We start from the raw sequence: 25,662 nt of genomic DNA, 5'->3' as shown, positions 1-25,662 counted from the left end.
GTGGTGGCTCACACCTGTAGTCTCAGCACTTCAGGAGGCCGAGGAGAGCAGATCACAAGGTCAGGTGTTCGAGACCAGTCTGGTCAAAATGGTGAAACCCTGTCTCTACTAAAGATACAAAAAATTAGCCGGGCATGGTGGTACATGCCTGTAATCTCAGCTATTCAGGAGGCTGAGGCAGAAGAATCACTTGAACCCAGGAGGGAGAGGTTGCAGTGAGCAGAAATTGTACTATTGCACTCCAGCCTGGGTAACAGGGCGAGACTCTGTCTCAAAAAAAAATGACAATAATCCATAATTAGTGGAAAGAACCATGACTTCTCAGAAAATCAGTGAAAAAAAGAAAGATGAAATACCAATGAGAAAAGGAAAGGAGAAAAAGGGAAGAGGGGAGGGCTAAAGCAAATGGAGTACAGAGAAAGAATCGCCAACTCTCAGCACAGGAGTGAGGGCAGGAATGAAAGGGTGCTTTCAATGATCAAATACACACCACCATCCAACAGCATAGTACGTTGGAGCCTTGCTGAAGATTCTGTCTTCTGGAGCCAGATTGTGGAACTGCTTTTTCATGAATTTCAACTCATTTCATGAATTCTAATTGAAATTCCTATTAGTTTCTTTAGCCGCTTTGGTAGATAACCCCCTTGAATAGATGCCAGATCATACCCACCTTATATAGAGGATTGTTACTACAGTGAGAAACCAAAAATATATATTTTTAAACCACATCTGCTTTTACTTTGTGGGATAGGTAAGTTTTGAAGATATATAGACATCTTAATATCCATACATACTATAGGCAAAAGATTTCCTAGTCTGTTTACCCTAAATCTCCTCTTTCAAGGAAGGATATTTATCAACCCAATAAGATAGCAGGAAAAAGAAAAATCCAGTTATTTAAACATCAGTGCATGCACTATGATAATCTCAATTATTCACATACAGAATGTTGCCGTTTTTAATTACCTAAAGCAAAACGTTGATCCGGGAACAAATTTCCCTGGATATCCATCATTTATCTAGATAGCTTCTTCCTAGCATCAGTAGTTATTAAAACAAAACAAAGCATGTAAATATGCTAAAACAAACAAACAAAACCAACCATGCCAGACTAACTTCACTTCTTTCTTTGGAAGTTATTAGACTGTTAGTTTTGGGGAATGACATTTAGAATCCTAACTTCAGTATGTGACTTCACTAAGCTTCTTTTGACCTCTTTTGGGTAAGTATGAGTCAAACATTTGAATAAAATGATTCTGAAAAAAAATCTAATTTATCAGATATCTTACTTAGGATAAAAAGATATTGGGAGATGGAATGATGAGCTGAATTTTAGGATGAGGGAAATAGTGTTTGACAGTAGCATGTATAGAAAAGACTTAAGTGTTTTAATAGATAGTAAGATAAGATAAATCAATGCTGCTAGATGGTTGCTAAAAAGATTAATATGAGTTTTATTTCCAGAAATCCAGTACTTAGGGAAAAAGTTTTAAAGGTGATCATCACACATTTCTTCCCCTTTGTCAGTCCACATCTAGAAAAACACATTCAATTCAGGGCAGTACATTTAACAAGGCAAACAAACCAATTGGAGTGTGGAGACTCACAAGAATGACAAAAGTATGTGAAATAATGGCATGGGAGGAATGCCTGAAAGTACTAAGTGTGTGCAGCCCAGAGAAAAATGACTCTGGAAGGAACATGATTTCTTCTTTTAAATATCTGTATGACTGACATATAGAAGAGAGATTAGACTTACACTATATCTCCTAAGGGTAAAAAAGGAACAATGAAAGAGGCCCTTGTGATTCAATAAAAAGAAAAAGTATTCAAATGATCTGAGTTGTCCAAAGATGGAACTGCTGATCAGGAATGTGGTCCATGATAAGCTAACATAGAAAATTCAAGCAAAAGATGGGAATTGTACTAGATGGCCTTTGTGACTTCTGCATCAGTGAAAGTCTATGAACCTGGAATTAAAAAGGGAATTTGACGGAAGAAAGGATCTAAAGCATATTCTGAAAACCATACTCATTTTCTATAACATCTGCACGCTGCTCATCTCTGTTAACCTGGGTATTTAAAAGCCAGGGGTATGTAATCTAAAGACCTTCTCAAACACTATACCATATTTACTTTCAAAATCTTTGTAAAGTAAGAACAAGCTAACTACTATGTTTCTCTTCTTACCAAAGAGCTAACTCTACTACAGAAATTGTAAAGGAAATAATTATCAATGGATCTAGAACATAGGACCTTTGATTCATGAAAATGAACTTTGAACGTGTCTCTTGACATGCACTGGCTAACGTTCCTCCCCAAATTCTCCCTAATGTTGATTGCTTAGTTTATTAATTCAAGTTCGTTGAATGAGCCATATTCCCCAGTTACTATAGTAGTTTATGAGAGCAAGTGTTGATGGTACTCTAAGTGCATGGGGAAGTTGCAGAAGTCCTTTCCTAGAGGCCTTCAAGGTGCTGCAATTATTCTGCCATTGGCTTGTTCCTACTTTTCCGCTGAACCTACAAGCTATCACACCATGAGCAGAGTAAGAGAAAACTCTGGGAATCAAGAAATTCTGCCAACATCACTTGTGCATTACAATGCTACTGGACTTTTAATTTTCTGCCTCCCACTACTGGTAAACTATGATATAGTCTCCTCAACATAATACCTAACTCTGGATATTGTAATAATCGTGGTGCACTACTCACAATCCCTGCTGCAAGCATTTAAAGTGCTCTAAGCACCAGCAAAAAAATAAAATTTTTTTTCATGGTTCCTTTTAGTCCTTGAGTATATCACAAGTTTAACGCTAATCAGATTTACCTGATGTCAGGAAATAACCTGGGATTTTTGGCAGTCATTATCTTAAAGGGTAATAATTAGAAGGTTGAGAGGAGAAACCTAAAATGGGACTTATCTGATGGGTTAACTTAAGTGACTTAGATAATTACATACAAAGGATATAACCAGAGCCAATGTCTCATGTGATTTTTACTAAAAGAGAGTAGTCTTAATAGTGTCATCTTTGGACAACCCTCCTCTCTAAGCATGTACCTGCTGCTTAGGGATCCCCAACATGCTGAGGCTCATTCCATCATCATTACAGCTCTAAACCCATTGCAAAAATTCACTGGGCTCTTATAAGCCAGGATAAGAAATTTCTCAAAGTCTTGAAAAACTTGGTGGCTGTTATATGCATGGACTAAGTTATGCATATATGCATAATAACTACACACACATACATACACACACACACATATTTTAGGACTGGTTTACCTGAAGTCTTGACATCATGGAATGTCAAATGTCACATGTCTTTAAAATATGATTATCTGACTCTTCTAAATGGAGAGACAGTAAACTGGCAGAGAAATAGACATAAGATAATAATGTAACATTCCACATTGTTGTTATCTATATATAGTGTTGTCCTTGAGGTCAGCAGATGCCAGAATTCCTGGATCAATTAAATAGAGCACACTTGGCCCACAGCTTCCTTTGTGAAAGCTGAATATACTAACATATTTTTCAAAATATCTATTTTTCATTTTTAAGAGTATTCCTATTTCAAATGTAGGAGCCTAAAAATACACATAAACCAAATGTTGATTCATTGTAGGAGTTGCATGTTATGATTCCCTCATTGCATCTGGTAACTGCATGTGGTTAGCTACACTTGGTACGACTGGATACAGCTTGACATATTCTGGGATTTATTAAAATGTAAATGACAAAGCAGAAAAGAATGTTCAGACAATTGGATTACTCCATTGACTGAATGTTCCAATACTGTATCTATTTTTGTCAAAGCAATGGTGGCTCCCGCTGTGGAATGCTGAATGGAATATTCCATTGCAGTGCATGGGGAGAACTTGCATAAAGGAAATTGAAACCTAATCATTTAATTTTTAATTCACCTCTCCAAAAACAACACATTGCCAACACGTTTAAAAGAAATTATGATAATTTTGGTACATAATCATTGGAAGATCATCATTTTCAGCAATTTATTCAGTGTCTATTATTGGTTCTGTAACTTCATTCATGAAAACAATGATACATTTGCTTGTTTTTGCTCTTGGCCTTGGCTTGTTTTAGTTATGAGCATTATGTGATGAGCATGAATACATGTGATATGGCCGTGAATATGCACAATCCAGGAGAAACTTTTCCTGATGGGAACTGTTCTTATTTATTCCAGAGAAGAGAAGGCTGGGAAGTAGTTGTCTTTAAGGACATGAAGGGATTGAGTTTAAAAGAATGGAGGCTGGCTGTTCTCTCTCTCCACAGGGAACAAGAGAAAATGGGATTAAACTACAGCGTGAGGGATTTGGAATAGAAATAAGAATTTCCCAACTGTGTAGAATCTCAAACACTGAAATGCATTTTGAAGGAAGTATGTGGACGTTAGTTTTCTTCTGATGCCTTTAAAATATGGAATGGCACATTTTCACTATGTGATTTTATATGGATAGAGTAGAGTAGATTTGATGACAGAGTTCCGGGATTCTCTTGATCTATGAGTAGAATCTAAAAGTGGTGCATGGTGGTAACTGCGAGAAGTAACTATTTTTTATAGTGGTTATTTTTTAATGTCAACTTTTTTCATGGGGACAGACTGTCAATTTATCTGTACTGTGAAATATGAAATGGAATAGAATGTCGTATAAGTTGGGTGGGGACAGAAAATGTGGGAGCACAATGCACTTTTTAAAATTTTGTCTTCCCACTACCATTTCTGCTACTAATTCAAGTTGAAAGGCAAAATATCCTTCTAGTGGAGTTTAATATATATATATATATTGATTTGTGAATTTGATATGCTTATGATTCCTGGGGAAGTGGGCCTCCTCTGTATCCTGTTTATGGATATATACATATATATATATATATATAGTTTTTAATGAGTTGCATTTTCACATTTGATTAGCAGAATTATTTGAGTATATGGGATTCAACTTGGTCCAAATTCAATTTTGCTGTTAAAAATTATGACCACAGTGGCTATTGGTTGTCTCATCACTTGAAGGTAATTATATTTTCCACTTCCCTGAGATAGTTTAGTGTAACAAGGAAGAGTGTTTTGTTAAAATCAGAAACCTGGGGTCAGGTCTTATCTCAGTCATGACCTGGCTATTTGACCTGGACAACTCAGTGACTGTTAAGTATCAGTTTATATTCTGAGGAATAAATAAAAATGTGTTAGACAGATGGTTTTAGTTCTAATATGCTATGAACTTTTAATACTGAAAACTCTGGATTTTCTGAGCTCAGTCTAAGATTATGTTCCCATAATCAATAGTTCTCAGCTTTAGCTGCACATTCCAGTCTCCAGGAGAGCTTTAGAAAATTCCAATTCCCAGGCCACACTCACACAAATTAAATCAGAATCTTTTGAGAGACTCAGGTATTTTCAAAACTCCCCAGGTGGTTACAATGTACAGCCGAGGTTTAAAACTTCTGCTTTTGGATATAGCGAGGAACTGAAATAATTATATTAATGTTAATATATACTGTGAGTGCGAGAATTGTGTCCATCTTGTCCCTTCCTGTATCCTCAAAATTGAACAAAATGCCCAGCACATAGCAGGTGCTCAGTAAATAGTTAATATTTTTAGTAAACTTTGGCCAATTCCTAAAAGATATAGGGTGTATCAAATCAGCTACCTACTTGAATCACTTTTATGTTCATTCATTCACTTAATAAGAGCTCAGTTTTCTTTCTTTCTTTTTTTTTTTTTTTGGTCTGTGTAAACATCAAAGGAAAGTGAAATAATAGATAATCTTTTGCTGCAATACAATTCACCTATCCTTGGGATGAAATTTTTAAAAAATCACCTACCACATTCTCTAGAGAAGGGGCCCTTCGGAATCTAAAGACATATTTCCTACATGATTCTACACATTTAGGTAAAAATAAATAAACTGTCTCAAGTGTCCAGTCATAATATTTATTCAGCAGACATTTATGAAGTACTTTTGATGCCAAACTTTGTGCTAGGCTATTGTAGACTTTCCTGATCAGGATTTTCTGCTGGAATTGAACCCTAATGCTCCTTCCTTTGCATATAACATTGTATTTTTTATACATCATTCTTGGCAGAATTGAGAAAATATCATTCAAATCATATTTTTGTTCTCTGTGGTTCACATGACAAACTCCAGTTAAGAAAGGGCTGCAAGTCCAGGGGATACAACAGCAAGCAAAACATAGCATTTATGTTCTAGAGCAGCACTGTCCAGTGGAACTTTCTCAGTGATGGACATGTTCTGTATCTGTTCTGTTCAAGAGTGGCCACCAGTAGCTTGTGGCTACTGAGAACTTGAGATGTGAGCAATGCAACTGAGGAACTAAATTTTAAATTTTACTTAATTAATTTAAATTGAAATCGTCACATATGGTGAGTGGCTACCTTGTTGAATGGTGCAGCTCTAGAATCTCATATTTGAATATGAGCACAACCCTGGGTGATAAGTACTAACAAGAGGTAAGCACAGAATGACATGAAAGCCCCTAGGTAGGGAAGCTAGTCTTAGTGGTGGTAGAGGCTGGGGTGAAAACTTTCCAGAGAAAATAACTTCTAGGATGGAATGTGAAGGATGAGTGATGGAGTCTGGAAGGTGTAGTGGAGAAAGTACTAGACAGAAGCTGAAATGTGTGAGAAAGCCCAGAAGATACAGGGAACATTAAGAAAAGGCAGGTGTATGGCGGGAGCCTAGAACCACAGAGGGGCTGAAGAGTTGATGAGTCCAGAGAGGACTGTTGGAGCCAGGATGAGGACATGAAGAACACTAGGTATCATGGTATCTCAGGGGCAATGGGAAGCCAGTGAAGAGTTTGAAGCCATGAAATAATACAATCACATTTGTGGTTTAGAGAGAATTCCCTGGCTGCCCCTTGGCAGTGTGAAGAAAACTGAAGGCATGGTAAGGAAGTCCAGGAAAGAAATTAGGGTTGTTCTTTACTGCAGTAGCATAGATGGAGAGAGATGTAGACATATTTAAATAACAGAAAGAAGAAAAAAAATCAGAAGATTACGTGAGTAATTGACCATTGCTGGTGGAACTGGAAGAGACAAGGATCAGACCTTGGTTTCTGACTTGGTAGATGACAGTACCTTTTATTTAAAGGTAATGTGGGATCCTTTAGAAGTTGTCTCTACATTTAAATTTTCCTTTCACATTAGATGACTTGCTCCTTGTGGATCCTGAAACTACCTTTGATATACACCAGTGAAAACAAACAACTTATAAGAGCATGCTTTTTCAATAAATCAACACAAGTTCACAGTTGATGCAACATTGCTTTTATTGGGGGTTAGAAACACATGACAAAGTCACATAAAATGTCAACAAAGTCACACTTTGTGCTTGGCTGCTCTTTAAAAAAAAAAACAAAACTCTGTTTATTTATGAACTCACTTAATGAGAACTGTGTGAGATGTGGCCAACAGTTATCATGTTGAAAACAGGACGGCCAGAGCCATGAGGAGATCTAAGCCTGACAATGCGAGCTAGCTAAGTGGAAATTTACCATAGTCAAATATCAGATACTTCCACACATTTAGATGTTTATCCGTAAGTGGACCCAGCTTACCTGACTCCTTTGAGACAGAATTGTGTCTTGAACCTCTGTTATTCAGCTGACCACATTATTAATCATTACTAAATGCCAGCCACATGCAAAAGGGATGGAAAAGAAGAATGAGATTTGCTCAGTTCTAGCTTTTTATGGCTGAAGTATTTTTGAGTCAGTTACATGGATACATGAAAATTAGAATAGGAAATGACTGAATATTTTTAAAAATATAAGTACTATGGAAACAGTCATGTATAAATATTCGTGCAGAAGCACTTACAAACATATACTGTGCATAAAGTTGGTTAAGAAGATGCTCGTTAGGTATGATTTATGTATGTGAACTAAGAATTCGAAATAACTTAAAAATACCATTGAAGACATTATACACATAAGACTTTGGACATTATGCATTCTTTGGGGGATGAACCATTAGCAACTTCTGGAATTCACTGCTAACTATTTTTAACATTGAGGTAGGAAACCAAAGAAGTATAGAACAGAAACAATCTACTAGGCACTATCTGGTTGCTACCTAGATAGGCTGTTTCCAATGATAAAATTCAGGTGCACACTGCACATTGAATTCAGGAAGGGCATACTAGTGCAAGAGCTACTGACAGTGAAATGGAGGGCCTGGTTCCTGGTCCTTACCCCACACCCCAAAGTGCAATCTTCTGTAAGTCACTCCTAATTTATGGGCTATAGATTTATCTCTTCTATTTAAAAGGGCATTGCAACAGGTGACTTAAACCTCTCCCTTTTTTATTCTCAAGGATTTGGGATTTCATGTAGATAAAAGTGAACAATCTCATCAAAGTCTTGCAAAAAAAAAAGTCTGAAATGCTGATGAACTTTATTCCCCCATTTTTTTTCCCATTTCTATCATGAAAATACATTCTATCACTCTAGATCAATTTTAACCAGAAGGCTGAAAAGTTTGAGGTGACTGTTAAATGAAATAGCTATTTGTTTACCATGAAAAAATATCAAGGAATACAAGAAGGAATAATAATTGTGACACTGATTACAATATTGCAACCTAGCACTTTAGATCATGAGCTTTGCAGTTGCAATCCTGAATGTAAGCCCTGTATATGGCACTTTGGCAAGTTACTTAAACCTCAGTTTTCTTGCCTGTAAAATGGGAATAATACCTATTTTGCACAGTTGTCATAAGGCTTCAGTGAGTTAATATGTGAAATGCCTAACAGAACTCAATAAATACCAATTATTATTAGGTTAATGGAAAAATCATAGTTCTCCATACTGTCACCAATCACCCACTTTAATTGAAGGGAAATATGATAATAATTCTAGGTAATACCTGGGGTGAGAGACAGGAGGTGAGTGTGCAAGCCCTTTATTTGATATAGAGAGCTGCTGAATGTTTGGGGTTAAGTCGACAAGATGTGTGTGTTCATTTTCTCCTCCAATTACATTCACCTGAAGAGCTCCATTTTCTCCTTCTTTTCCATTTATCTAAATCTTCGATATCATTCAAGGCTCATCTCATATTTTCCTCTTTTAGAACTTTCTTCCCTAAAAAAGCCAGTTTTGCCAACTTTATGGCGAACTCCCCTGAACTCATCTTTTGCTTGGTTTTGTTTTTGATTTTATCCTCTACCAAGCCTATCTATTACTTATCTTTTCAAAAGTTTCTATAACTTTTTATAATTAGATTTAAGCTCTTTAGAAGCAGTGATTTTATCTCATAGAATCTACCTTTCTTGATAAAAAAAAAATAGTTGATTGGTTAGTGTCGAGTGGAGCAATGTGATAGTATGATTATTTTTACCCTTTGAATAGCCTCTGACTACTTTATTTTAAAAGTTCTTTTTATTCTGTAGGCCACTCTTAAGATCCAACCCTCTGGGTGACTAAAAATCATTCTCCTTGTAGGATTAATTTTGTTTCTTAAAATATTAACACATTTGTGCAATTTGGGATTTTAAAACAAGTACATTAATAAGCATATCCGTATTAGGAAAAAAAATGAATGTCACATGAATTTAAGTACAAACAGAGGAATACACATGAGGAAGGGAAGGTTCTTGGCTCATGAAAATCTAGATGTCATTATTGAGTTTTTCTGTTTCTTGAAAAGATTGCCTCTTGTTCTGAGAGTCCTAGTGGCTGAAGCTGCACAATTTGGGGGTGCTGCTTAGCAGAGGAGGTGTCTTCAGGTGATCGCTTTCTTTGTTTCAACTTCATAGTTGGCTTGAGGGTCCATCAATATAGCAGTCTCTGCAGTCTTTGTCTTTGTACTGGGGAGACATTCCTGAGGAGGGGGCCTATAGGACCAGCTGAAAGGAACATCAACACAACTAAAAAAATAACAGAACATGTCACAGAAAGTTATCACATTGACTCTTTAATAAAAATAAATAAATGTAATGATACTTTGGGGACTGTACTAGGTCTAACTACAGATGAAATGCTGCATCACTAGAAAAGTGCCGTTGTTTTACATTGCTCCCCTCCCTAAAGAATCAGTCAGCAATGACATTGCCTGAGTGTGTGTGAGATACCACTCTAAGCTCTTTCTGGGAGAAAATGCTATGTAAGAAAAGCTTCAGGTTTACCCAACAGGGAACTTACTGAAATAGGACACATAGGGAAAAAACAAAAGAACACAAGACATTGAGGACACATTCCAATGAATCCCAGGAGTAAAAGCAAAGTAAGAGAGCTGTGGGTACATAACTGCTTAGCAATGCAGGGCTGAGTGAAGTCACTAGAATTGTTAGGTATTGTCAGTTCCTTGTATTTGTCTTTGTATTCCCAGTGCCTGCTACCGAACATGATATGGAAAGAAAGAAAAGAAAAAGAAAGAGAGGAAGGAAGGGAGGGAGGGAGGGAGGGGAAAGAAAGAAAGAAAGAGAAAGAGAGAGGAAGGAAGGAAAGTAGGGAGGGAGGGGAAAGAAAGAAAGAGAAAGAGAGAGAAAGGAAGGAAGGAAGGAAGGAAGGAAAGAGAAAGAAAGAGAAAAAAGGAAAAGGAAGAAAAAAAGAAAAGAAAGATTTAAAAAGTGGGGGAGGAAAGGAAGGAGGGAAGAGAGAACAAAAAAAGAAGAGAAGGATGGAGAGAAAAAGAAAAATAAAGAAGAAGATTTCCAAAGTGTAGAATAGGTGGAGAGACAGATTATGCAGAAAGAAAAAGCAGGGTACGAGCATATTCAATGACTTGGAAGCCAGAGAAAGCAGGCTCACTTAATACAAGGAGAGATTACACATTCTGAGTGGTTTTAGAAAATGGGGTAGGGCAATTTCCAGGTGGCTTTGAACATGTTAAGATTTAATTTGGGAAGTATGATGTGTTAATATAACTACTGTAGGCTTCTGAGAGGAATATTAAGATGATTCAAATGAATCAAGTGGAAGGAAAAATGTGAAGCTCAAAGGAGTTAATCCAATGGAAAAAAACAAACCATACCGCAAGAAATTAAAGGAAGGCAGGACTAAAGAATATAGTCTTAAAATAGAAAGGCAGGTGCTTGTCAGGGTTTCTTCTATGTTAATGTTAATTGAAATAAATGGGCTTAGAATTCAGATCAAGAATTTACTTCTCCCACTGTGTGGTTTTTTTCATTCTTCAGCTGTTCTTCTTTTCTGTCACTGCCCCTTCCTGAAGATGAACTCCAGTCTTTACTGTTTTAGCATCAATGCAAAATATGTTAGTAAATACAGAACGTGGAGGTGGAATCAAATATAACTTTGAAGGGCAACTGTTGGAACAAATGAGCTCTGGATTCACGCGTCCTGGAGTTGTTCCTATGCCTCCATACTTTAGAATAGCTTCAAAAATTCTTAAAGCTGTAGAAAAATTTAGAACCCAAGTAATCCAACTCAAGCATTTTAAAGATAAGGGTATTTGAGAAGAGTTGTTATTAATGTTTCTCTTTTTGATTTTACAAAAGTTGTTAGGAATAAAATATACTTTGCAAGTAGATGCTAATTTAACTGAAGACTTTATCATCAACCCCTTTATCATGCTTACACAATGAAGGTGTCTAATAAGTTAGGCACACCAAAAGGGGTACACTATGACACATCACTGCTTTTTGCGTTAACCACTTTGGATACACTGAGGATGCTGGCTCTCTAGATGGCAGGTATAATATGTTTTACTAAGTGTTAAATGTTAATAGGTATTTTTCTGTTCTAATTAAGCTTGCAATAACTGATCTTGGATGTGTAATTAAATATACATCATAAAGATTTTAGAATTTATTATTTTGTGAACACTGACAGGGATGATGGGGTGCTAAGCTTTTGATACACATTTGTAAAACTCATTTTTTAAATAAATTAAAATGTTACGTATTAAGGAATAACATTTCACACAATTTTTTGTGGCTCATTTGGATACCTAAGGATGGAAAGTCCTTGAATACACGAGCAGGTGAAAAGTAAGCCTTGTATTGCTTTGGTATTATGTAGCTATACATTATGCAAAATATCTTTTGTAATAGGGCCTCCATTATTAAAACAAATTTTGAGAAATGGATAGTATAAATATGTGAATGACCATATTCTAGGCGTCTACTATGAGCCAACTGTTTTACAAATCAGCTTTCTTTGGGCTGTATACTTACTCAATTGCAATGAGTCATATCTTGTATCACTTCAATATAAGCCTCCCTTAGATTTATTTTTGTCTGCCAAACACATAAGCATAAATTGAGACCCTTATATTGCCTTGGTCAGGGTCTCTGTGTGACCTGATGGTAACGATTCTCCAAATTTGCATCAAGAGCCTCTTCTCCTACTGAGCACATGTTAAGTGCCAACTACCAGGCTGACCAACCAACTCAGTATTGCTATGCCTGGCTTATTCCTTAATAGGTAGATCTTCAGGGTTCAGCTCCCTGGAAGGAGGCGCTCCAGTGGGGCCATTAGTAAACCTTGGGCATCATGTCAAGATGTCAAAAGGGAAGTTGAAGTTAGTGCATAAATAACCTAAGGCAGAGTTTCAGTGTTCAACATGTGCCATGCAAAACAGTAAAAAACAATAAAAGAACTTGTTTATTATTGTTATTGCTTTGATTAACCTGGATAAATTAAAATTATTATCTCTGCCTAAGGTCATTTCCCTGGCATTTGATTTTGTTATTCCAACAAAGGAAATGAATTTCTTCTTGAAACAAATGAATAACGTTTACTATCCTAAAATTCTCCATTATTTCAAGTTGTCTAAAGTCAGGAAAAAGACAAAATCAATCAAGAGTAGCAAATATTCTACACATTAAGCAAGTGTCCACAGTGATAACCCTTTTAAAGATAATTAATTTCCAATATCTAAGTCATACATATTTATTCTTGCATAAGAACACAGATCGTAGAGTCTTCTTATTCCTATATTAATCAACAAAGAATTTTTAAAAATAAGCTTATTTTAAAAACATTCTACTCAGGAACCATTTCAAATGATGAGAAATGCACAAGAAAAGAAAAAAAAAAAACTCAAGTAGGCAACATGTGAAGCAACACACAACTATATGCACATTAGTATAATTACACATTACAAATTATATCGGATGTATCTAATATCTAATTTTTTGAAAGCTGATTCCACTTGAGACTTCAATAACAGCATCAACATTTTGCAGGTGGCTCCTTCTGTACAGTATCCAAAGGGAATTATTCCTCTAATGTGCTTACAACCCTCAAGTAAAAGCTAAAGCTCTCTCTTAAAGGACCAATAAACAATGAATACGGGGAATATTACCTTGATAAAGGAAGGGGGAAGGATTTCACCATATATAATATTCAGCACGGTTATTTATTCTGTTCCTTCTGTGCCCATGATATTTATTTGCTTCAAGCAATGAGAAACAAACTTAAACAAGAGACTCATTAGAAAATGTGGACGAGGCTACATCTATATTCTGAAGCAACGATGTAAAAAGCTAAGGGTTGATAATTTCTTAGATCAATCAACAAAAGAGAAATATTCAACAGAAGGGCAGATTTCATCTTTGACTGAAAACAGAAAGCCCTACGTTAAATTCAGCACTTCTAAAACATATGATTAATTTGTCCTAAAGAGGACACCAGATCAAAGCTCTGCTTTGAGAAATAGGCTTTTGTCTTCATCTTTCTATATGAGTTAATCAATCATCAAATAACCAAAATAAATTTGTGATCTTGGAGAACGAAGCACATTATTCAAGGTGATCGGATCCATTTTCTTGACTCCTCCTTAAAGATCTTTCTGCTAATTAGTCAGGGTTACTATTGAATTATTTAATTATCCGCACTTGTGTGCAATGAAATATGTTGTCATATCACACACTTTATCATGCTGTTGCAGTTCACACTTAATGATGCCTCTATAGTTAGCAGTTTCCTTTGTTCTGTTCAGTAAGTGGTTTTAGAAAGAGGGTGGGCCAGGAAGGTGGAGCCCTCAGGATGGTAAAATAAAATCATATATTCCTGGTCTACAAGCCAAACTTTACGCATTTACATGAATTTCTTCTTAGAAATTAAGTTGCAATTCCATTTGTAATAAGCTAAGAGGCACAGGTCAGTGACTTGGAATGCAACCGCAATGGTGTTACTATACCTTGAACATCTCTCTAGCGCATTTCCACTGCAGTGCAATGGTAAAACGACGATTTAATTTTTTTTTCTAATCAGCAAGGAATGTCTTTAACAAGGAAGAAGTAAATTATGATAATTACTCTGAATGGTCGGATCCTTGAGCATTACTAATTAGCATTTATTGCCTGGATTATAGAACAATACATGTGAAACCGAACTGCGATTGCTCTTTTACGTTGAAGACTTGAAAAGGCAATGGAGCAAAAAGGCAGCACCATCAACAGTGTAGTCAGTAGTTTACATCTCCTTGATAGTACGCAGAACCCCTCACTTTGGAAACACACAAATATGGTCCTCAGTATTTATGGCCCATTCATTTTTTTTGTTAGTCACATATTTACATAAGATATCATAGTCATGGTAGGCTAATGAGAGGAGAAGCATTTTGGTTATGATGTCATTTCGGGATAATTTTATCAGTTGTGAGAGTTTAACCATAAAGAACATAAAACTTGGTGTTTCATAAAAATATGAAATTTTTCTGGAGAAATTTTGACTTGAAAATGGAACAAAGAAGTCAGTTTTTAGAGAATAAAATTGTTACATTCACTTCCCCACTTTCTCTTAGAAGATCTACAGTTGGAAATAACTGATAAAAGGCAATTGCTTTCTGGCTTACTAGCCTTTTTCATTGGGAATTTTCAATAAAATAAAGTCTGAAATTAGAAAAACATTAAACATTAATCAACAGACTAACACCAGTCATGTAAATAAATGCCATTTGTATAATTTGGCAACTGAAATTCTTAAATAGCCCGGCAGGTAGAAGGAGAGAAAGAGGAAAAATGAACCATTCATCATTCTCACTGCGGTCTCACCGGTTCCCTCCACACCCCATTATAGCGAATGAAGAGAAAGAACATCGTAAAATATAAAGCCAGTACTAAATACAGTCACTAGCCTTCCAATACCTTCCATGGATTCCCCACCCTGATCCTTTTTAGCTTGAAAGAATACGTTTGACTAAATCTGTGAGGAGATTAAACAGGCTGGTGATAAAAATTAATTCTGCTGAATGAGCAAATGCATTTGGATTGCAGAGATGCAAATAAGATAATACTTTTCTTTTCCTTTGACATACCAGGAGGATTAGTGTAGAATGTTAAATTTGATTTTATTAGAATATATTAGCAGTGTTTTAATTAATACCAATCAAACATTTTCTTTCCCTGGGGCTTGATGTGTTCCTAACACTTTCTAAATCATCTGCCCTTTTTCATCAAAAGCCCCTCTACAAAATTACCAAAGCCTTTGTTACATTCTTTACAATTTTACTGTATTCAACGGAAAATTATGAGCTCTTTACCTAAAGGTGTCTTGCCTATAATATTAATTCCCAGGTGCTAGATTTAAAATGAATACTGTTCATTAGTACACAATTTTTTTTAAAGGTAGAATTAGAGACTTGAAAATAAATATCTTCTGTATTTTTCTTTTGGGGAAAAATGTTGCAAAAGGGCTTTTGGCTGGTTCATATTATTTGACTTTATTCTCCCTAAAGCTTCCTAGAGCTGTTAAATTTCCAACTGCCTTGGTTTTTAGCTGGCATTTCTTTGGAAACAGAGGCAAAAAAGGAATTTTAAAAAAGGAGGTGGGGAAAGAATCTAGTTAAAAATACGGTGAACCAGTGTGCCCTGTGAACTGAATTGTAACTGTGTGTTCCAAGGAGGTGCTGCATTGCATTTCACTCATTATCCTCTCCTTTTCTCTCAAGCTTCCTGTCCTTCTGTGTCCGAAAGCTCCAGTTCACTTCTTTCTCTTTTCTTCCCGCAACGCACCCCCACCCCAATTCCCCGCCTTATTTTTTTTTTTATCTGCCAAGCTGGATTTGCACTTTTAAAGATCAGTATCAATAATGCCCTGCTTGTTTCGGTTGCACTCTCCCTTTAAAAGACAGCCCCCTCTAATTGATGCGTCTGGGCTAGTCTAGACTGGTAGTGATTGAACCAACCACCAATTATGTTATTCATTTCACTGAACTTCACTGATGGGCTCGGTGAGGAAGAAGGGGTGTTGAGAAACCTGCCCTTGCACTGAAGCAGTTGCCTGCTGAAATATAAAATCTCGTGTCGTTACGCACTCTTAAATGCCTGGGTGATCAGTTGTATGATAGCAACCTCCGAACATGAGCAATCCACTTGAAAACATGTACAAACCTGAGCGTGCCTTGAAATACAAACTAAAACACTTGTATTAAATTACTACCCTGTTATCATTGAAAATCACAGAAGAATTATACCTGGCATGTTTTTATTGATCCCTGTGTACATTTTCATAGAATTAACTGCAAATATATTTTAACTTCAAAAAGTACCAAATGTTTTGCAAATATCTGATATGAATAATGTGTTAATATAGATCCGTAACTTAAATAGATGGCTTACTGTAATTTCCAAATACCTATGCATACACATAAGCTAAGATGGGGGAAGTCATTCAACCATTGAATATAAACTAACGATGACTTAAAAATCAAATAACTATTTTCTTTGAAGCACATTCGTACTATCAAAGCCTGGAAAGTAATATTCAAATATTACTACACAAGAGGTTTCAACAAAAGACATGGCGCAATTGTTGCATAGTTCATATTCTCAATTCAATTTTCTGATACAAAATGGTTTCTTGATTGCAATTTGGCACCAAGGACTTAAAATTGCAATAAACACTTAAAAAGAAAAAAAAAAAAAAACAGGCAAAGAACAGTTTCCCTAATCTTCAACTACACGTATAAAACAAGGCTACAACCAATATAAAGTCTTTAGAGGAAGAAAGCATTTGGACTGGGGTTGATTTAGGTATTTTTCAAACATAGAAGAGAAATGTTGGCTCAAGAATATGAAAATTGTTTAAATGAAAATTTATACTAGAATTTTTCACAACAAAGGAAAGGTAAGTTACTGTTTCTCTTCACCAACTATGAGACAGACCTAAATCACTGAAATTACTCAGTTAAAAAAAGTTACTGCTCAAGAAAACTACAAACTAGGTAATGCTAGCCATTACCTTAAGAAAGGATAATTTTAAATGTATGGTTTGGTTGTTATAAAAGCTTTCCTGGATTGAATTTAAGTACTGATAAAATTTTTCTTAGTTTTAAAATGAAAAACAGCATTTGCTACTCCCCAAGAATACGATAATTGTGTTTGCTGTTGTTGTTGCTTTCATTTTACATATTTAGAAGATTTATTTCCAATCTTTATTACCTTTATATCCATAAAGTATAACATTTTGTAAAAGATGCCAAGCAAGGAGCGGTATCCCTTCTTTTATTTTTAAAATGTCTTGCAAAGTCATACAACTTAATTGTTATTAATACCATAAATTCCATCCTTTGTGTGGAATAGCAAGAAGAGAATTTTAACCTATTAATATTTTAGTCCAAACTGTTAGTTTGCCTTTATCTGCGTCTGTGTGTTCACTGTCTAGCCATCCATGATACACATGTGTGGACACTGAATATATAATATATTCACATGCCCATTTTAATTGGGCACAATTTTAAGATTAACTGGAGTTTGAAAGTTGGAGGCATGGGGCATGCTGGGACTTCAGCTGAGATGTTCTGAGGTCAAGCACCAGGTACTGAGCTGTTCTTGTTACGCTCGTATACTACTGCGTGTTGCTCTCAAGGAATAGACCATGCAGACGAGTTCCACAAGCCTCAGGCATCAATAACATACATACATATACATAGCAGCCAACACGCTATTAAAGCAGAATATATACCTACTTTAACAGAAATCCAGGAGCTGCCACTCTCTGGTCACCTGATCCCATCTAACAATGAAAACCTCAGAGGTATACTCAATCACTTCAGACAAACTTTCTTTTCTTTTGTTTTTGCTTTAAAGAATAAAGTTCCACCAAATTTCCGGGATGCAAAAGCACGGCTCGCAGCTCCCAAGAGCCTAACCCGTGGATTTAAACGGTAAACATCACAAGTTAGGGTCTCAGGGACTGAGAGGAGCGCAACAATTTTTTTCTTTCTTGAGATAAAACAAAGCAAAACAAGAATGACAGGCAATTTCGGTTCGAGGTTCATTACTAAAATGCAACAAACAGGTGGCATGGTATTTCCTGTGCAAGCTCCCTTCCTTCGCAAAATTGAGAGTCCATTTAAGCGTAATACACACACGCATACGCAGTCTCTGGGATCGCATATACACTCACGCACACACACATACAATCACGAGTATATCAGAGAAAAACTCTTTCAAGCTTTGGGCAACATAGTTGACTAAAATGGAAAATAATATGAATAGACCCAGAAATGCCCAAGTTTTTTAAACCATAGTCTACGAGAAGGACTTAACGTCTCTTCAAAGCTGTAATTTACAACTAGCACGAATGACTGAAGAGAAAATAGGAGGCATCTCTTTCCCCCAGGGCAAGCATGCCGCATGCAAAAAAAAAAAAAAAAAAAAAAAAATCATAGAAATCGGGTTTTCAGAAGGACAAGACCTAGAAGTAGGATTCGGAGGCTATGGAAGTGTAAATACGAATTGCGTTCTGAACTCACCCATTCGAAGCGGCGCGGGGCCCGCACAGCCTCCCGTGGCACCATCCCGAGCAAGGGGGGGAAATGTGAGCTCTCAGTGCGCTAGGCTGGGCGAGGTGTTTCAATAGAGGACGGAGAACGGGGGCGGGGAGGGGAGGCGGGGGCAGGAAGCGATACACCAAATCTCGAGACTGTAACTCTGTAGCTTATGCTTTGACGAGAGAAAAAAGGGCAGTTGGGTGGGAGTGGAGGGAGGGGCTGGAACTGATCAAATTTGGAAAATATTCACTTAAATAAATTTTTTAAAGGGTCAGGGGGGAGTAAGAAACCACCCCAGAGCTGCTTTTTTGAAAAATTTCTTCCTTCTTTCTTTAGCGTGCACTTTGCCAGTCCTGCAAACGGAGCCTTCGTCTGCATCAGCTGCTTGGCTGAAGTCAAGGCCAAATCACCAAGAGCGAGCACCAGGCTGTCATTTGGTAGACGCGAAGTGGGAAGGGCTGGGTGCGGGCTGGGGAGAGACGTTCCCCCCGCACATCCCGCTGCGGATTCTTTGAAGCCTTTGGCCAATATTTCAGAGGAATCCGAAGCATAATTCCCCTCCATCTTCGCAGACAGCCCCTGGTTCTGTATCTGATCGATGGTCGCTTTCCTCATCAGACTGGAAGTGGGGCTTTTCTGTGCTGCCTCCAAAAATGAAAGGAAAGGGAGGGGAGGCAGATGGGAAGATGACCCTTTTCCAAATTTTTCTTCTCCTTTTTCTTTCTGTTTTTCATTTTTTCTTTTTTAGTTTTTCTTCTTTTATTCCAGGCCTGAGCAAGGTAGATGGCTGGCTAGTCAAAGAGAATGACAAAGCAGCCACAGCCAGGAAGACACTGGAGAGGCCTCAACGCACTTAGTAAAAATGCTAAATATTTTTTAGATATTTCCATATGCAACTAAAAACAGTTAGAGCTCCAGACTCTCCCCCTCCCCTCCTTTAAAAATAGAATCATGCTAGCAAGACAGCTAAATTATGTCTCTTTTCCCTCTGTACGGGGTCTGTTTAGCACCCCCACCCCCACCCCCACCTTCAAGACAACTTTTTTCTCACCTCTGTAGGTTCTTCTCAGGCACAATCCTCCGTTGAGCTCAGGGGCTCTCCTTTTTCTCTCCCTTCCCTTTTCCTTTTCCTCTCAGAAAAGCTAGTCCGTCATCATCACACCTAGCTTCTCACTCGCTGCTGGCTCAATCTCTCTCCCTTTCTCTTTTACTATTAAAATATAATAATAATAATGGCCCTTTCGACATAGCAGCATGAAGTGGCTGCCTTTGAGAAGCACATTTAATCTTTACTGGCTCCCCTAGGCTTCAGTGAAGAAGGAGAAGGCAAGGGAAAAAAAAGGGAGAGAGAGAAAAAAAGATTGTAAGGGAGGCTGCTGACGGACAGCAGGCATCAGGCACAAATCAGCGACAAGTTGAATTTTCCTAGACCACACTGCCCCCTTTCTTCTCGGCTTGCTCCCTGGGCTCCTGGAAAGCCCGAGTGTCTGGTTACAGGAGGCAACGGGTCTCCTTTTGCCAACCATGGTGCAGATTCCTCGCATGCCTGCTTAAATCTCTGGCAGAATAAGAAATCAATATCCCCCTCTAATCACCTTTAGCTCTTAGATGGCTTCCCCCCTTTTCTGAGAATCCACTTGGCTCTCCTTGCGGCTCCCCCGCCCTGCCAGGCTCCTACATACAAAGCTTGCAGCCCTGTCATTTCTCACTTCCTTCCATATCTTGGAGACAAGCCTCTCTTCTAATATCCTCTTGTGCTTGCTCCCTCTCTCTGTTGTAGTGTGTCTCATCCCTGATTCGCAGTGCTGGATGCACTAAGGCATCTCCCTTACTACTAATGAGACCAAAAATACATCAGCAGGTCAGGGGGAAGGCCAGACACTGTATTATACAAATACAAAAAATTTCTCAGCCTGCTAGACCCAGAGATCAGGTATCACATTTTTGAAAACGGAAAAACAGGCAGGGAAAGAAGTGAAGAAGAGAGACCACAGTGCAGTTCTCTGCCTAATTGTTTCACATCCGAGGGGAATTTAAAGCACACGTGCATGGATGAGTGCAGGTGATGGATTTTGCGAATCTTGGTGGCTTTTCTTTATGGACAGAAAGTCAACAATGCCCAAACATTTCTTTGCAATCAGCATTTAGCAGGATCAAAGAGCAGTGATTCAGATCTACATTTAAGATATGTAGACACTCTGTTCAGGCATGTGATGACTACAGTGCTAAAATTTCCCTTCCTTCCCTGGCTGGGTTTTGCTCGTTGACTGTATTTGCAATATGCACTAATTTACCGTCTATGTGCCCTTGGATTTTAAAATGAATTCATCAGTCACTGAAGCTCATCCTAACCCTTTGCTTTCACTGCAGACATTTTCCCTATTCCTGAAGCATGTTTTTCCTCTTCAAATGTCCGACAGATAGATATACACTTCATTGATCAGCCTCAAGTCCCCCAATAATGACAAGTAATATTTCAGATGACAAAAAGGCACAAGAAAAAAGAAAGACACCTAAGTTGATTGGGGGAGCATCTCCTATCGTTTCCGTTGGCATTCATTTTTAAAACTCTGCTATGGAAAGCATGGATCTGCTGAAAATTAGGGTGTCTACCTATCTGTATACACAGTGGGTATGTTGCCATTCTAACCCAGTTTTCCCGGCTAGAATCATGCAGACAACAGGCAGTGTGGTGTTAAATACAATGTCAGATTCTGTAAATAGCAAGGAAAGGGAGAAAGGTATCTGAGGATATAGGTTTCCTCCAAGTCAATGTTTTTAAAAGGTAGTTTCTTTGTGCTCAACTCAGACATAATTGTGCTTTGTCTCTGTCCGTGAGACCTGCAAAAGCATGCCTAGATGCCAAGAAAAAGGAGAAGAGAATGCACAAATAAGAAGAAGATACGGAGAGAGGAAGAGGGAGAGGAGAGAAGTAGAGAAGAAAGGCAAGGAGAGCATAACAGCTGAAGGCAAAAAGAGAGTGTTGGATTTTTTTAATACTTTTTTTTTCTTTTTTGTCATTATTGGGGAGGAGAAAGAGGTGGCTGCCAGGAGTTGGTGACTAGGTTAGAATCTTTTTCAGATTTGGCTAACAGGGTGTTTTCACTAGACTGATGGAGAAAAAAGAAACAAGCTAGAATAATCATGATGGGTGGAGCTGTAAAAAAAAAAAAAAATTTGACTCACTGGGTGCCTCCCTGTACACCAAAATGAATCATTCCTAACCAGAACCATCAATTGTCTTCGTGTACTTCTATATGAAGGCCAGATTATGGGAATCATGTCATTGCACCCATCTTCAAAAGCAAAGGTAAACAGAGGATGAGATTTCCCGAGACTCTTTTAAGCCTCTCTATATTTGCAACAATAGTTCAGCATGATTTTCACATAATAAGCTAATTTGCCCTTGCCTGTATTCACTCTGCTTACAAAGATATACAAATATATAGCTTATGAAAGTTTTGCTATGAACACATCATTTTCTCTATACAACTCAGCGATGTCTTTGGAGGATACTTATTTCAAGCAGTTAACACCTGACCCCAATTTCTGTGGGTAATTAGTGAGCTAGATAACCACACAAAGTGGGTAATTATTTGGTACCCAAGGGTACGCTGGAAGTGGGTAGTGGCTTTGTTAACAAAAGCACATCTCTAATTATTGTATCTATGATGGGTGTTTTAAAAATACCAGTTACTATATCAAGTGAACCATGATAAATAAGTGAACTAGTTTGCTGTCCTTAGCATATACATATGTACCTTCTATCATGGTTAATAATATTTACCTCTCTTGTATGGAGTGGTGTGAAGATTAATTAGTTAACATCTGTAAGACTCTCAGAAGATGAAATATGCTAGAGGCCTTCTAAATGCAGTATTATTATTGTTATTATTACCTTGGCTAAAAATCCCAGGATGGGAGAAACAGAGAGGGTAAATGCTATTGTCTGGTCTACATCTAAGTTTGCAAATATGCTGAGATCACAAACATAATGAGTTTGATTATGGGGAGTAGTTTCCTACCTGACAGAGTCTAACTCAGGCTTTAATAGAAAAGAAAGGCAGAAGGCATTTCATTGACAGTTGGCTCCGGTTGGACCTGAGGAACTGGGATGGAAGTGGAGAGGAGAAGGAGGAGCAGGAAGAAGGAGTCAGTGATGGGCTGGGAGGAAGCTGAATCCACTGGGCCACACCCTCCTTCCAAAGTCTTTCTATCCTTCTCTCTCATGAGCAGCAAATAGGCACAAAACATCCCAAAGAAGATATCTATGCAAGTCCTGGGACAAATGCAGCATAATGACAATCTATCTGCCAGTTACATAGCATTTATTCTGGAGAAGAACCATCAGCACAAATCATTATAACAAATGCACATACATTTTAAAATATTACAGTGTTGAGAATAGGCACACACAGATCAACCTCAGATATCTTTAACCCAGGTTACGAGCAGCGATGAAGAAGCAACTTTCCAATTTAATTGCTTTTATGAATCACTCCCAGGAGGAGAAGGGGTATTATTAATTTTTTGCTGAGAAAGAAGGAAAATCAAAAAGAAAGGAAAAGGGGAAAAAAAGGAAAAGAAAGCCCCATGTTTTCAGGGACCTAATTCTGGAGAACAACCAAGCCTTGAAAGCAAACAATAACAACAACAAAAACTTACTGCTGCTTCCTCTGTAAATGCCCATCTCCTTGAGCTGATTGTCTGGCTCTGGCTGAGGCAGGACAGACAGAGGCCTCTTGGAATCCAAATCTTCAAGTAGGCTCACCACATTTTTCTTCCAAAGCAAGGCTGTCCTGGGGATTAACCTTAGGGATCTGGGAGATGCAAGCATGTGAAGAGGGTGAAGAAAAAGATGCAAAGATGTTGTATTCAGTCCAGTTGATGGCTTCCAGGGAATAGAAAAAGGAAAGGACCCCATGAGCCAGCCAACAGGTACCACTGCCGAAATCGCTGCTGGAGGACGGCCTTTGGGACACGTGCTTACGCGTGATTGGAGGCCAGTGGTGTGATAAGCACCTTTTAAGAGTTTGGGAGCAAAGGAAAAATTTCTCCAAAAGCCACCCAAGCCAGGCTTCTGACCTGAAGCCCAGTACTTGTCACCCCCTCTCTGAGCTCAGAACTACAAAGGCTGACTGGCATTCTCCAACCCGCCCAGCTCCTTTCAAACCCACAGACTGTGCCAGACTGGCCCCACCTCCCACTGCAGCAAATTCTGTAGCCCCGCTCCATGCTGTGTTGTAAGGAGCCAGATTTCCGTTTTAATTGTCCTACCTGGCCGTCCCCTCTGCCACTACCACTGGCTCTTGGTTCCTGGCATGGTTTCAAAGGCCCAATCAATGGCTTTCCCTCCCCCATCAGAATCTTAAACACTGCTAGTTCTCCCTTTTCCAAATTTTATCCCTTTCAAACTTAAATGTTTTTATGCCTTGTACTTTCCTTCAGGTCTGGCCACCACCACCTCTTGTCTTTGACCCCTCTCATTCTCTTGTTTGACACTTTTTTTTTTTTTTGCCATGTCCTGTCTCATACCATGGACTGAAAACCCAAACCAAAAGTCAGCTGTTAACATCTTCCTCTTCTCCTCTCCTGCATTACATGTAATATATCTGGCAATCCAATGCATCTCAAGGCATGTTCTAAAATCTCACCTAAAAAGAGTTGATGCCAGCAGAGAGCAGGTGTGTGTGTGTGTTCAATGACCTAACTGTGTGAATGTAGCAAGAAAGGGCCTGATGTACATGGGTGGAAGGAAGAACAGACAAAAGGAATCTGGTATGCTTGAAAATATTTAGAGTAAAAACAATGAAAGCTAACTGTGGCAAGAACCTACAGAGAAAATGCCAAACATCAACACACACATACACACACACACACACACACACATACGCATGCACACACACATATAGTCTGTATCAAGCATCCATGCTGAACAGTTAAATCACAATACCCTAAGATGATCTGATTATCGGAAAAGTATTTACCATACTATGAATGGGACAGGCAGGGCCACACGGTTCTGCAGCTGAAAGCTAAATACAAAAACCTTCTGGAACGGATTGGAAGAGGTTGGCAAACTCCTATAAATCATCTGCCTCCCTCCACTCTTGTCTGGGCTTAGGGGTAAAGAACTGTTGTAGCACCTCTCTTTTATTTCCATCATGATTTTAAGCTTATTATGGCTATTCGTCCTTTAAAATATTTGCCCTTAACCTTACTACTTAGATATTTATTGCTTTCATGTTGTAAGTCTGTTCTCTGTGACACCTCTAATACATATCATTGACGGTCTTCTCTGTGTCAGACACAGGTAACTAATATATCATTTAGTCCTCAAAACAGCCTTTTGAAGGTATCATCAGTGTTTTACAGATGCAGAAAATAAGCTTTGAAATACTTAGAATGGCCCAGCTCATGGGTAGCACTGCTAGGATTTGAATCCAGGTCTAATTCACAGTCTTTGCTTTGTAACAATATACCCATTGGATTCTGTCTCAGTGTAAATGACACTTTCTGCAGTTAGTCCCCTCAGACTGGTTTAGTTTCTTCTCCTATGCATTTTCAATAGCACCCTCTGCTTATATCATCTTAACATTCATTCATGCTTTTCATTTTGCCGATTTTTATCTATTACATAACTATTGACTACTTAACTATATGTCAGGTACTGCGCTGGACAGTGAACTTTCTTTAGCCAGAGGACAGGAAGTGATGCTGTAGCACTGGCATCATCTATATACTATGCTACTCCATCTCCCAACTCTTTTTTTTTTTTTTTGAGACAGGGTTTCGCTCTCATTGCCCAGGCTGGAGTGCAATGTCGTGATCTCAGCTCACCGCAACCTTCACCTCCCAGGTTCAAGAGATTCTCCTGCCTCAGCCTCCCAAGTAGCTGGGATTACAGGTGCTACATATACCTGGCTAATCTTTG

The 25,662-nt window shown here is 38.1% G+C and overlaps 1 long non-coding RNA gene across 21 annotated transcripts in view; it reads right to left on the bottom strand.

Moving 5' to 3' along the window:
- The window catches only part of LOC116556129, a 384,428-nt gene that overhangs the window by 50,980 nt on the left and 307,786 nt on the right, over nucleotides 1-25,662 (bottom strand). For 13 of the 21 annotated variants that reach the window (XR_004270837.1, XR_004270836.1, XR_004270838.1 and 10 more), the window contains one exon: nucleotides 967-9,912. This is a non-coding gene — a long non-coding RNA (uncharacterized LOC116556129). The other 8 variants (XR_004270840.1, XR_004270850.1, XR_004270853.1 and 5 more) reach the window with 7 other exon arrangements.

Source organism: Sapajus apella, unplaced genomic scaffold, assembly GCF_009761245.1.
Source record: "Sapajus apella isolate SASKATOON/1434 unplaced genomic scaffold, GSC_monkey_1.0 scaffold16, whole genome shotgun sequence".
In the NCBI taxonomy this organism is placed as follows: Eukaryota; Metazoa; Chordata; class Mammalia; order Primates; family Cebidae; genus Sapajus; species Sapajus apella.
Note: the sequence above shows the minus strand (reverse complement) of the source record. Positions and strands in the feature narration are given on the sequence as shown.